General features: G+C 34.7%; 1 pseudogene; it reads right to left on the bottom strand.

Annotated features, from left to right (window-relative positions):
* Positions 1-1,841: 1,841 nt before the first annotated feature.
* LOC107669924 (long-chain-fatty-acid--CoA ligase 3-like) overlaps positions 1,842-14,539 on the bottom strand; it is a 21,062-nt pseudogene continuing 8,364 nt past the window's right edge.

The raw sequence follows: 14,539 nt of genomic DNA, 5'->3' as shown, positions 1-14,539 counted from the left end.
TCTTTTTATATATATATATATATATATATATATATATAGTTTACAGGACAAACTGCGCATTTCACCCAAAATTGTTTGGTGTGATATGATGTTGACAGGGGGGCACTGGCCACCCCCTAGAACCGCCCCTGAGTGCAGCCAAATGTACTCATCTATCATAACATAACCTGACAGGATTGCTTTAGGAAAGCCTCTTATTCAGCAGGACTGCTTGCCTTTAAGAAAAACCGGATGAATGGCTGCCATGAATTATGCAGAAATAAATCAACGCTGTCTTAAAGGAATGGCTCACCCGAAAACGAAAGTCTTTAATTTACTCACCTCATGTTGTTCCAAAACCTGAACATGATTTTATTCAATAGCTGTCTAGTATATTTAAAGTAGTTCATATGACACTATCCACTTTATTTTTAACATAATGTCAGACACGGACATTTGTAAATTTAATTTGCGAGACTTCCGGTCTCATTTGCTCCGTTATTTTACCTGCACAAAAAAGGACGTTATGCTGTTTGATAATGGTGTTTGTTACTATATTATTTTCATTCATTATCATGCATTTTTAAAATTTTTATAGTAATTTTAACTATAGCAGCTAATCGGAAGTCTTGCACATTCAAAGAAAATAGCTTACTTCAGCATTGCAAATTAAGGTGATAGCTTTATGTGAGTAATAATCAATTTGCAACAACAACAAAAACCATCACGAGGTAAATTATTTGTGAAGCATTTAAAAAAAAATATATAATCTGGAAACATTTAAAATTCAAGCTAACATTATTAATCAAATGCATAGTGGGATTAATGCCATTCTGTGCATTTGAATAAGCAAGGTTAAGCTGTACTTTACAATCACACTGACATAGTTTTCAAGGGTCTCCTGGTCTGGTTTACATCAGCAGTGAAAGCATGTTAGAATCAATGCCAAGTTGCCAACCTCATCTGTCTGGCAGTAATGCATGATGGGTAGGTGTGGCATAGCTGCAGAAAACTGGAGACAGAATGTACAAACCAATGCCTAACCACACCTGTCAATTAAGGTCAAGTAACAGAGAACTGACGCAAAGCGCATGAAAATCTGATAAAATCAGCTGCTCTGGAACAGTTCCATGTCTGAGACCACTCTACAGACAAAACAGCATTATGGAGCGAATTGGAGGAAACCATCAGCATTATAACACTTAATTCCTTCAGTTACATGGACTTTTTACAATCACTATAGGGACTTTCGTACTCTGCAGCTCTGTTATGGAAGTATTTCTATAAAAGGGTATAGCAGACTTTCAGACATATGCTCTGGTCAAGATCAGACACTTCAAATTATTCATTATTATTTACACAATGGAGCTAAAGTTAGTCATTGCTCAGTGAAGGATTGAGGTCATTCTTTAAAACTTTAACCCTTTTTAACCTGAAGTTCATTTTGAATATTTTAGAGTGACACAAACCAACTGATACCACAAAACATCACATAATTCTTCAAATCCATTGCTCAAACCTACAGATGTTTGTGCTGCTGTTCGCCAAACAAAATGACGTCCTTTAGGAAACTGGCTTTTGTTTGTGTAAGGGATTTCACAAAAGACCAATAGAATGGAAAATGGAAATTGATTACCAGTTAAAACAATATACACCAGTAAACATGATTTGTTTGAAACATTTTGACAAACAATTGGCAACATCCACTCAAAGCACAAAGGTATTAACAACTCGCTCTATGTTCACTTAATAGTGATCTTTCAAAATTAAATTTATTCATAAGACATATGATATATACTGGATTGGACGGGTGCTTCACAGTAGGAATTACCCACAAACCAAAATTTAAAGCTGAGTTTTGCACAGGAAAGTCCTTTATTCCATTATCTCAACTTCACAGGATCAATTTCAAGGCAAATGGCAAAATAAATGAATAACTTATGGCCTCATATTGCAATGTCTGATTTCATTTGAGTTCAAAACAGGCTATTATCAGGGACACCAAACAGCGTAGGACCAAAAAGACAAAGTAATAATGTTGAGAGGAGAGAGAGCGTGAGAGAAATAAACAATGAGAACAGAGTTTATGACAGGGATCACAGTGAGTACATTTAACAAGCAGAGAATGGAAAAAAAGAGCCGGGGAGCCTTTTATCAGCTATGAATTCTAAAACCATTATTATAAGTCTAATTCAACTCCATCTCTGTTCAACTCTATTTTTGATTCATGCACACTTAGTGCTTAAGCAATAATTTTGAGCCAATCAGCTGAGCCGTAAAGGTCACATGACTGATCGCTATATTAGAACTCCCTGCAGCAGAGAGAGAGAGAAAAATAGGTATTTCCCCCCTTGTTAACAGCCTGCCAAAAAACGTAGAACATCCAATACAATTACTTTTTTTGCAATTTATATATTCAGTTTATTTCAGAATACACGGCTGATTTTGAATGGACATCAATGGAGAAACTAAATTTTGCCCACTTTGACCAAAATCATGGTCAGATTAGTTAAGCTAACCAGCCAAACTTTGATCTTAAACAAGCTCCAAAATGCCAGATAAGAATTTATCAACTCCATTTGCATCAAGTTTTATCTGGTCTGTTATTTCTCTCTGAAACAATTTAAGCACACGTCAGTGTTTCTTTATAGACAAATAGTGGAAAACCTGCCTGAAATGAATCAATTCAGTTCAAAACGTTTAAAGAACCTGGTTGAATGGTTTGTATTAGTATAATTATACTAGATCTATTATCCTGTCCAGCAGAATATAAAGTCACCCAATAGGAACATTCCAGTCCTAGAACATCAATCAGAATCATCCAATGAGTAGAAATGCTCTAGGGATTTCATACTGTCCAATAAGCACATTCTTACATTAAATAAAGCTAATTATTGCAACAGTAATTTAAGATATAGTAATAAGTAAAGAGATTTGATTTCTCTTGATTTTTTCATTGGTCTCCTGACATTATTAAATGAAGAAGGTTATGGAAAGATTGAAAAAAAAAGAGCAAATAATGGCTTTAAGATTCCTGATGTGTTTGGACAGAAATTTGCTTTTGTAAACTGATGTTGGAAGAGTTTCATTACAAGTTGTATTTGTTTGAAACTAAAAGTTTCAATGAGAACGTGAGCTTAGAAAAACATATCCCATGAAGCATTGTTTGTGTATGGGGCAGAACAAGAACTGGGACAGTTCAGAGTGACACAGAGCGAGACTGTGAAACTGTGAAACTGGCTTCTGGAATCTGGGAATCTTTGATTTGGTTTGTCCAGCAACATTTTGGAGATCCAAAGCATCATGGGAAGTATTTCAAGCCATGACAAAGCTTTTTTGGGTAATAACATGCATAAAATGTCCTGAGAAATCACATATTGGGTATGTTTACATGCATTCATTTTCGTCAATTGGTTTGAAATCCAATCCAGCATTTTATCCTGAGCTACTGTGAGCATAATTGCAGGTTTTGGCTTGATGACATATCTAAAAATCGTATTTTTTTAGCAAATATTTTGTACTTATTCATTCTCCTCCACTGACCAGTTCATTAAACGTGAGATGAAAATAAACACACGTTTGTATGACGTAAAACTTCTCTGCATCTTAATTTTTTTCAGGCTTCAATCAGATTGAAATGTCATTTGGATCAAGCTCTGCTGACTCAATCGAGGTGTTTACATGAAGGCTTTTCAGTCTGACTGAGCCATTATTATTGGATTATTTGGGTGCATGTAACTATCTATTTACAGCACTGAACCTTTTTGCTTGTCAGTTATTTCACTTCTGATTTGCTGACATGGCGAGGTTTTGGGGAGCATGCATGTATTTGGAAGGGATGGAGGGATCCCTAATTTAGCAGCTAATTATGGCAGAAGTTAGCAAGGCTAACATCACTTTTGGCACCTTTAAGTATTGCTGGTTGTGAGTGTTGGTCATCACACTGTATGAAAAGATTTCCAAACGATTATGTTCACGTCTGTAACGTCCATTGGAAATCTTGATTGGAGGTTGCTATGGTGAGATAAGTTACTTTTTCTTGCCTGTCCTGTGGTTTTGTCTGGAATGAGTAGTGGTTTGGCTCTGTTTGGCTCTATTTGGCACCGTACATCCTCTCAATGTCATTCTGGTAGTGAGTTTTGAGCTCCTTTCGTTTGAGTTTAAAAGCGTCTGTAACCAGGCCAGTCTCTGGGGTCCAGGGCTCAACGCTCAGGCGGATCTTCCGTGGGATCTCGAAACTTTCTAACTGGGCTGTTAAATACACAGGAACAGGAAATGAATCAGCTAAACTAAAGAGTGGTAAAACAGGAAGCACAACAAATGTGCATGATATATACTTTCTTCCATAGGAATACAAGTAACATTTCAAGCTTAAATGATAATATTGTGGTCAATATGATTTTATTGGTACATTTAATAGAGAAACTTGCATATGGTGTACTGTACATAGTTTCTGCAGGTTTTATAAATGTAAATTAAAACATTTAAAGACAAAGTAAAGAAAATGTAAGAAATAAGGGAATATGGTATGTCAATAAGTTCTCTAAATGTAAATGTCTAGGGAGCAGAAATGAGTTGTATATGCAGCACTTCAAAGTTTAAAATACAACTTCCAACAGATCTTCATTATTTTTAAATTAATTTGACAAAAAATAAAATAAAATTGAAATACGTAATTAGCTTAAGACTTGAATTACTGAGAAGCGGATCAAAATGAAGTGAGTTTATTAAAAATGTTAATTCAAAAGGAAAACAAGTTTTCTTATCCCACTGACAGATATTTGTGAACTGTGCTGGCAAAATGAGTCACAATAAGCAATTTTTCAAAAAGGAATTATTTTGATTTTCATTCTGATAGACCTTCAATATGATGTATGATTTGTTGGAATCGGACGGAAAATGACTGAGCTACACCCGTTTGAAGTTGATCGAGTCAGCAAAGTCAATTTTGAGAAAAATCGAGTTAAGGTTCCAAAGCAAAATCACCTGCAATGTTGCATCTTTTCCTCTAGTTCTTTTCTTAATAATAATTACTGTATTAGTCACAATATAGCTATTTTTTATTTTATATTTGTTATAAATAAGAACAGATGCAAAAAAAAAACAGTAGAACAAATATAAGAGAAAAAAACAAATGGTGCATTGCCTTTTTAATTTTACATCTAACCTAAAGCATTCAAGTAAGAAAAACAAACAATCAAATGTAAAAATCCCTTTAGTGTGTTCGTTACAAATAAATTGATTATTAAAACTACAAAAGCAGTTTGATCAAGAGCAGCGAGTGATTCCCTCTTTTCTTTTATTGTTATATTAACATTAATGAGACAGACGGCCGATACAGTATATTAAGACCTACTGTAATGCACGGATCTTATTTAATGTTACACATCAGATGCTTTTCCCCAACAGTTCCCCAAACGTTGACTTAAAGGTCCCATGGCATGAAAATTTCACTTTATGAGGTTTTTTAACATTAATATGAGTTCCCCTAGCCTGCCTATGGTCCCCCAGTGGCTAGAAATGGCGATAGGTGTAAACCGAGCCCTGGGTATCCTGCTTTGCCTTTGAGAAAATGAAAGCTCAGATGGCCCAATCTGGAATCTTCCCTTTATGTTGTCATACGGGGAAAGGTTACCTCCCCTTTCTCTGCTTTGCCCGCCCAGAGAATTTGGCCCGCCCATGAGAAAATAAGCTACTACCGTGCGAGGCGAGCGCAATATTTTTTTTCCCCCCGAGAGACATCATGGCTTGCAAACGAGCGAAGCATGGTAGTTGCCCCGCCTCTCTCCTCCTCATTAGCATTTAAAGCTACAGACACAGAAATGGCACGTCCTAAGGAAAGCTCATTGTGGGACTGGCTTGTAGTGGCTGAAATTCTGCACCAAGGCTGAATTTCGGGAAAGAGACTTCAGATACAGTACTAGGGACCACTTAGGCCTATATAAAAGCATCCAAAAAGCAGCATGTCATGGGACCTTTAAGACATAACAGATTATGTTTGCATGAATACTTAAATACTGTAATTCTACGTATATGTGTATATGTATCGGGATCGCGCTGTCGGAAGTTTTTATGCGTACGCTTCGGATTAGAGTCAGCATGAGAAGCGAGTGGAGAAAAGGTACTCCTCTCAGAAAATGTAGATGTTTAAATACTATTTGGAGCATTGGGATCGCTAGACGAGGGCTTAATGAACTCATTTTTGTGAAAACATCAAATTTGACTAAAATCGATATTTTCACTTTTTTTGCGTGTAGCTCAAAATTAGCCCATGCGCATTCCGACTCATTTTGCCAGCACGGGTTACATTTGTTCTTGTTTTAAGCATAAACTCACTTCATTTTGTTCGGTTTCTCCAAAAACAAGACTTTATATCTTAATTTTGCATCTTGAGTAAAGTAAATGTATCTTAGATATTTGTATTGGAAAACAAGACAAAAATTCTGAGGTAGATTTTCTGCAATGCATGAAAGATTTAATGCCATGATTTTATAAAGTTAGGACTTTCTGCTCCACTTTAAGACCTTTTTAAGGCCTTAATTTGTGGAAGGGTGAATTAAGATGCTTTAAGACCCCCAGAAACCCTGTAGATACAGCAGAAATAGTATGAGTAGTAGGCTACGATAGTATGCTAATCCAAAACTGTTTCACCTTTAAGTGCCGTTTCTGTGATGACTTTAAGCACTTCCTCCTCGATGACGGGGTTGTTACAGAGCTCCTCCCACAAACCTCTGATACACTTCCTCTCAGCCAGCGCCAGCAGCTTCTTCTGATTGGGCACCACAAAGCCAATCACGTAAGACTCTTCACTGGAAAACAGGAAGAGGAGGCACTAAAATTCAGCAGAGTTGACTATAAATGTGTTGTGTTAGGGGTGGGTGATATGATCATATTTTTATTTCATTACATGAGTATTTATTTCACGTTAACGATATAAATCATGACATAGTTATTCTTATTTATTTAATCTTTGTTATTAAAAAATAAGAAAAAATGCAAATAAATAAAATATAAGAAAGATAAATGAAATTAACAGTGCTTTAGGTTTTTATGTACAGGTCTATTTAAAAGCAGCAATAATACATAAATTGAATAATCAAATGTAACTAATAAAACACTACTCAGTTTCCGCTGAATTAATTAAATATACATTGATCCTTATTAAATCTACTAAAATAATTCAGTTAAGAGCAGTGAATGATTTTCTCTTTTTCTGTTTGAAATAAATGTATTATATATATTTTATTTACTTTAAAATATTTAAATTGACATTTTAAAAATATTTTTAAATGTTTATATTTAAAATGTGTTTGTGTTTTATTATAATTTATTTTTGTTAGATTTTATTATAAATGAATATATAAAATAGTTATTTAAATACACATTTTTAAAAATATAACAAAATATTTCTATATTTAAAAATGGTGTTTAAGATTATTTTTAATTGCATATTTTAAAAAATATGAATATTTAAGATTTTAAGAAAAAAATTCTTATATGAAAATTCTATTTATATATGTTGATATAGCAAAATCTCTATCGATAGACTCATTCTCATCCAAAATTTGATCACAGCTCGCTAGATCACAGGAGATATTTGTTTACATTTTTCCATCCTAATTAAAACTATTATTTAACTATTAATTAAACCATAATTAAGTATGGAAGTTAGAGGGGGAATGGATTTCAGTAATCTCTAATGCTGCATTGTCGGATTTGGTGACCCTGCTGTATATCTGCAGCTGTTGACATCTTACCAAAATGCCTTCTGGGATATAGAATAAAGAGCTTTAGATATCACCAGAGTGAATTTAGCATTAACATTAATGCCATTGTGTGTGAAATATAGAAGGGATTTAAATAACCTCTTAAGTCAGTTTTCATTGTTAGTACTGTAACACATGTTGAGGGTGTTTTTGTTAGTGCAGTACAGGTTGTGCTTTGTTTGGGCACCTGTTGGCATAGGCACAGATGTTGTCGACAAGTGCGCAGTTTTTCAAGACGGCCTCCACTTTACCCAGAGACACGTATTCTCCCGCTTGAAGCTTCACCAGGTCTTTCTTGCGGTCTAATATGCAAACACACACACACACATATGCAAATATTAACCATAATTCATCAGATGTGTATGTGAGTTTGTGCTCCAGGAAGTTTCTCTTTCTCTCCCTTTTGGAGTGTATCCTGCTTTCTTTGAGTTCTTATCACTGTTCTTACGGGAATAAGTTGACAGTGAGATGTGTCATTTACAGGAAGTACAGGACTGAAGCGTTTTATCGTAAAGGAGAGGGGACTTCCATTCGCTCACTCCTGCCAAAAAGTCCTGTCTTTACGATGATCTGGCTAATCCCTCTCACCGATAATCTTCAGACAGCCGTCTCCATGAAACTCTCCGATGTCTCCGGTGCAGAACCACCGCTGGCCTTTCTTATCCACGAAGAAATGCTCAGTGTTCTTCTCTTTGTTCTTGTAGTAACCCATTGTTACGTTGGGCCCACCGACCAGAATCTCCCCTCGTGGACAGGGCCGGTCTGTGCTGCGATATCCACCTGGATACACACAGAATGCATTATGACACACAAAAAAAAGAAATGGAAAACGGACTAAACTTTATAAAGCACACAGGGTTCCAGACATACCATGAGCTCAGAGGTTATTAAGCCACAAGTCAGTGTTATTTTAGTCTTGTATAGTCAAACCTTTGACATAATGACCTAAGAGTTGATCCACATTGCAGCTTCTGGCCGAGAACTGCTTACTTAGACAGGAAGAGATTGACATGTAAAGGGACCAGTCACAGTTTTGGGGCTGTTTCCATGAACAGTTGTGTTTTGAAAATGTGTATAGACTGCACTCTTGTGAAGAAGAAGTGTGCTTATTTGTATTGAATGTGCACTTGTAATGTACTTCAAATCTTGAAAGAATATTTTATAAAAACTGTACTTGCAAATAGTAATAATGAAGTAAAAGGCCACTTAAGCGTACTTAAATAGAGACACTTTCATAAATACATTTCATAATGCAATTAAACACACTTTTAAAAGTGTCCCTTATAATAATGTCAAATTTAAAGTTTTACTTTAAAGTACATATTAAATCTTTGTTTTAATGATCTGTAGTTGTCGTGCGTTATTATATACTGTATATATATACTGTATATATACATTTATAAAACTATAAAACACTTTTTTTTATAATACAATACAAAGTTTCAGAAAACTACATTCAGTATAGTATACAGTATACTTAAATATATTTTTATTTTATAATATCAACATAACATATTTTTCTTAAATATATACATGCATGTGTTTGTATTTATATATACATAATAAATATAAACAGTACACATATATTATGTTAACAAAAACGTTTATTTTGGATGCGATTAATCGCGATTAATCGTTTGACAGCACTAATATATATATATATATATAAAATGTATATATTCTAAGTATATTATTTCTGTAACAACTTTTTAAAAGTATGCTAAAGTGTACTTTTTCACAAGGGCAGTTCTGCTAATAGATACCTACTAGCTACTAAGTGCCTCAAACTCTGAATTTCTTTCAAAGATTTGAACATACTACTCTGACGAACTTTGGCAAATCCAGTTAGTAGTTCAAAAGCAAAATGATCGCTAATCAGAGAACATGCCTGGTAACCATGGATATGAATAACAGTAATCTACAAAGCAGAGACTATTTAGATACTGTTAACTAATATTTGCTAGCTACCAAAGCCTTAGTTTTAAAGCATAAAATGTAACTTTATCCCTGTGACATGTGGCCTCTCATTCTTATGGTTTTAACAATCATGTTTTTCTTTGTAATGGGAGCTGCGAACAGTAATTTAATGTGTTTTCAAATAAAGACGTTCAGTTATGTACAGAACAAAGCTGAGCTGATCTGATCTGTCTAGAAATAGCCGCTCGAAGAGTCTTCCTTACAAGGTCGCAAACAACCTTTTATACTTTGTTCTGCTGATCTTTCTCTCTGCGTAGCAAACCTCCAGACATATAACCCGATGGATAGGTAAACGTTCATGACAGTGTTTTTATAAGAGCAGATATATGTGTGTGTATCACACTCACCTTCTATCCAGTCCTTCAGCTGAACTTCACAGCAAACCAACGGTGCACCAACTCGTCCTGTACTGTAATCCCAAACTACACACACACATGGACTATAAGATCTATTGGCTGTAAGGGCACAGTTATGTAATTATTTCCACTGCAGATAAAAATGTGTTTCTTCGTTTAAAAAATCTCATATTTTAGGAGTCACCATCTGTGTGAACTGTTCCACCACTGATTCCTCTGAGAACACAAACCTCAATCCTTTTACAAGGCAGCTGTCCTCCACAAATGTTTATTTCAATGTTTTTTTTCTGTGGCGATTGAGGATCAGGACATTGAGTTGGTGACCTAGTTTCATTTGGCCAGGCTTTTGTTAATACACTCTAAAAAATGCTGGGTTGTTTCAACCCAACTTTGGGTCAAATATGGACTAACCCAACAGTTGGGTTAAATTTTTACATTCAATTTTTAACCCAAAAGTTGGGTTAGTCCATATTTGACCCAAAGTTCGGTTGAAACAACCCAGCATTTTTTAGAGTGTATCATTACAGTTATTGTGAATATGTACAATCTGTTTACATATTAAAGTTATATTATATCATATAATGTTAGTCATGTTTTTTTTTTTATGAGCAAAAACTAAGTAAGTTTATGGGACCATTCTCCACCCGGTTTTATTGATTAGAATGGGACAATGTAGTTTTGCTTGCTTACATTGTAAAACATGAGCTTTATATTAGCAATGGTGTATGGGAGCCTATTTTTCATGTGTATGTGTTTCAATATCCATGATTGTGTGCCTTTAACATCAGTTATATTTACAAACTGTCCATATAGTGAAAATGCACCAAAAACACAATTTTTATGAAACAAAATAAACTACTTTCCCATTGTTTTAAATAAGATACCTGTCTATATCAAATAATTACCATTTGAATACACTACTGTTCAAAAATGTGGGTGCAGTAAGATTTTTTAATGCTTTGTAAAGAAGCCTCATCTGATCACCAAGGCTGCATTTATTTGATTAAAAATACAGTAAAAACAGTGAAATATTATTACAATTTAAAATAACTGTTTTCTATGTGAATATATAGTAAAATGTAATTTATTCCTGTGATGCAAAGCTGAATTTTCAGCATCATTACTCCAGTCTTCAGTGTCACATGATCTTCAGAAATCATTCTAATATGCTGATTTTCTGCTCCAGAAACATTTCTGATTATTATCAATGTTGAAAACAGTTGTGCTGCACAATATTTTGTGGAAACCGTTATACATTTTCAAACATTCTTTGATGACTAGAAAATTCAAAATAAATATTTTGTGACATTATAAATGTCTTTACAGTCACTTTGGATTAATTTAATGCATCCTTGCTGAATAGAAGCATTCATTTCTTCTTACTGACCCCAAATTTTAGGACGCTAGTATAGGTTATGAAAATGTGCATAATAGTGTTTGAAATGCTGAATGATGGTGTGAATCTCACGCTGGCTGATGGTCCCAGCGCCGCAGGTCTCCGTGAGGCCGTAGCCTTGACCTACAGGACAGCAGAAGCAGATGTTCATGAACCGCTGGGTCGCGGCAGACAGAGGTGCGCCGCCTGACAGTAACACCCGCAAGCGTCCACCTAACAATGCCCGAACCTTCCGGAAGACCAGCCTGTAGAGAGAGAGAGAATAAAGAGGTGACTGTGAGAACCGGTCTTGAGTAACTAAAACTAGCAATGCTATTCAATAATAATTCAATAATAATCAAATGCCCTGTTAGTAGAATGTCTGGTTCTTTCTTTGGAGTAGCATTGGGAAGTCTAATTGATTTTGGCAGATTGTTCTTAGGATATTTCAATGAACCAGTTCAAAAATTTGACTCTGTGTTCCAAGAATAGTGAAATAAATATTTGGCTAAATACTGCTGATTATCGCTGATTCAATTATGCATGTTACATGTTTTTCATTATATTAGGCTTTTATGAATGTAAATACGTGTTCAAGTTCGAAACATTAGCTTTACTGTAGTTTAACTACTTGATGAGCAGACTGTAGTTAGCCAAAGAAGCTTCTCCAACACTGGGGATGTAAGTGTGTATTAGAGTATTTGTGTGTGTGTGTGATGTACCTGTCACACAGTGGGGTGCTGTATCCCATCGCAAGCTGCTCCATCTTATAGTTGTAGGCCCACAGAAACAGAGTCCTCTGAAAAACACTCATTTCCTCCACTTTTAGCATCACATTCTTGTAGATCCGATCCATTATCTCCTACACACAGAGAGAAAATATGTGCATATAAAATCCACAGACATGATGGAATTTTTCACAGTGAAATTTAACTGGGATTTTTTTGACGTGACATTTTCAGTTTCCAGACATGAATTTATTTTTTAAATATTAAAAATGCATTTCATATATATGTACATGCGTACATAATGAATGACATAAATACAATTTTAATTGAAATATTTATATATTTATATATATAAATGATTATGTTGCTATTACAGAGCAATGACATCTTACACTAAACAATTGGTGTAGAAACTATTTTCATTCAGAATTTCCAAGTAAATTTCACAAATAATTACAAAGAAACAGCAAGCAACATTTTGAAGTAGAAAGACTGAAATAGTATTTTCTTGTAAAACATACTCCAAAAATACGTTTTATTTACAACTTCAAAAAATCTTTTTATACAGTGTAGGCCAGTGTTTTGATTTCTAGAATGTACGCAGTAAACATGAACAAAACTGTGTGTGTTGTACCTGGTCTGCAAGTGTTTGTGGTGAGGAGTAGCCGATTCTGCAGCCGTTAGCCAAACACACCATCTCAGCGCTCAACTCCAACACGTGAGCCAGTGGAAGGTAGCCAATGTATGTGTCATCCTCACTGCAAAAACATTCATCAACTGGCTGTCACACAAATATCATACAAGGAAAAAGAAAACAGTGATCAAAAGTGACAGTAAAGACATTTAAAATGTTACAAAAGATTTATATTTCAAACTTTTTATTCATCAAAGAATCCTGAAAAATAAATGTATCACAGTTTTCACAAAAATCTGAAGCAGAACAACTGTTTTCAACATTGATAATAATCAGAAATGTTTCTCGAGCAGCAAATCGGCATATTAGAATGATTTCTGAAGATCATGTGACACTGAAGACTGGAGTAATGATGCTGAAAATTCAGCTTTGATCACAGAAATAAATTACATTTTACTATATATTCACATAGAAAACATTTGTTTTAATTTGTAATAATATTTCACAATATAACTGTTTTTATTGTATTTTTGATCAAATAAATGCAGCTTTGGTGAGCAGAAGAGACTTTAATAAGAAAATATCATAAGAAAACATTAAAATATCTTACCAACCGGAAACTTAATTTTTCAAAAAGATCATATTTACATCCAAATGGTTAATAAACTATATAGACGGATGTAATTTTCCCTAACAATAGGAAAGTTATAAGTTAAGTTAAGTAATATTATATTGTATTATTTTATGTTTTAGTTGCATTTTCACTGTATTTTCTTGCCGAGTTCACAAGATTTGTAAAAACAGCATGCATATGTCAAGTATAAAATACACATGACATATATAATATACAGAGCGTGGCACAGAAATCCCCACAGACCCATAATTGTCTCAGTTTTTTCTCACTGTTTACTTCATCCATAGGGAATGACTGGTTTTCTAGGAAGCACTGATAAGCATACGATATCCACAAACACATTAGTGAATGACAACAGACGAAAGGATGGTAGCGTGTACAGTATGTGTGGATGTGTTTCATACCCGAGGTTGGGAATTCTCTCAGCCATGCCGGTGATTCCAGCAATAATATTACTGTGAGAGATCATGACTCCTTTTGGCATGCCGGTGGAGCCGCTGGTGTACATGATCACAGCCACATCAGACGCACACGGAGGCCGTCTCTGCCTCGACACTGTGGACAGAAGTAGGCCGGAGTTACTACAAATTACATTCTATTAAATATTAAGGGATTACTCTATTAACCACTAGCAATTAAATTTGAATTAGTCAATGCTTCACTGTGACTGAACAGTGCTTTGATCTCCTAAATCCTTATTTGTGACCCTGGAGCACAAAAGCAGTCTTAAGTCGCTGGGGTATATTTGTAGCAATAGCCAACAATACATTGTATGGGTCAAAATGATCGATTTTTCTTTTATGCCAAAAATCATTAGGATATTAAGTAAAGATCATGTTCCATGAAGATATTATGTAAATTTCCCGTAAATATATCAAAACAAAATGTTTTATTAGTAATATGCATTGCTAAGAACTTCATTCGGACAACTTTAAAGGCGATTTTCTCAATATTTTGATTTTTTTGCACCCTCAGATTCCAGATTTTCAAATAGTTGTATCTCGGCCAAATATTGTCCTATCCTAACAAATGGAAGGTGTATTTCCATACATCAATGGAAAGCTTATTTATTCAGCTTTGAGATGATGTA

The sequence above is a fragment of the Sinocyclocheilus anshuiensis genome, unplaced genomic scaffold, assembly GCF_001515605.1.
Source record: "Sinocyclocheilus anshuiensis isolate Anshui unplaced genomic scaffold, SAMN03320099.WGS_v1.1 scaffold272, whole genome shotgun sequence".
Classification (NCBI taxonomy): domain Eukaryota; kingdom Metazoa; phylum Chordata; class Actinopteri; order Cypriniformes; family Cyprinidae; genus Sinocyclocheilus; species Sinocyclocheilus anshuiensis.
Note: the sequence above shows the minus strand (reverse complement) of the source record. Positions and strands in the feature narration are given on the sequence as shown.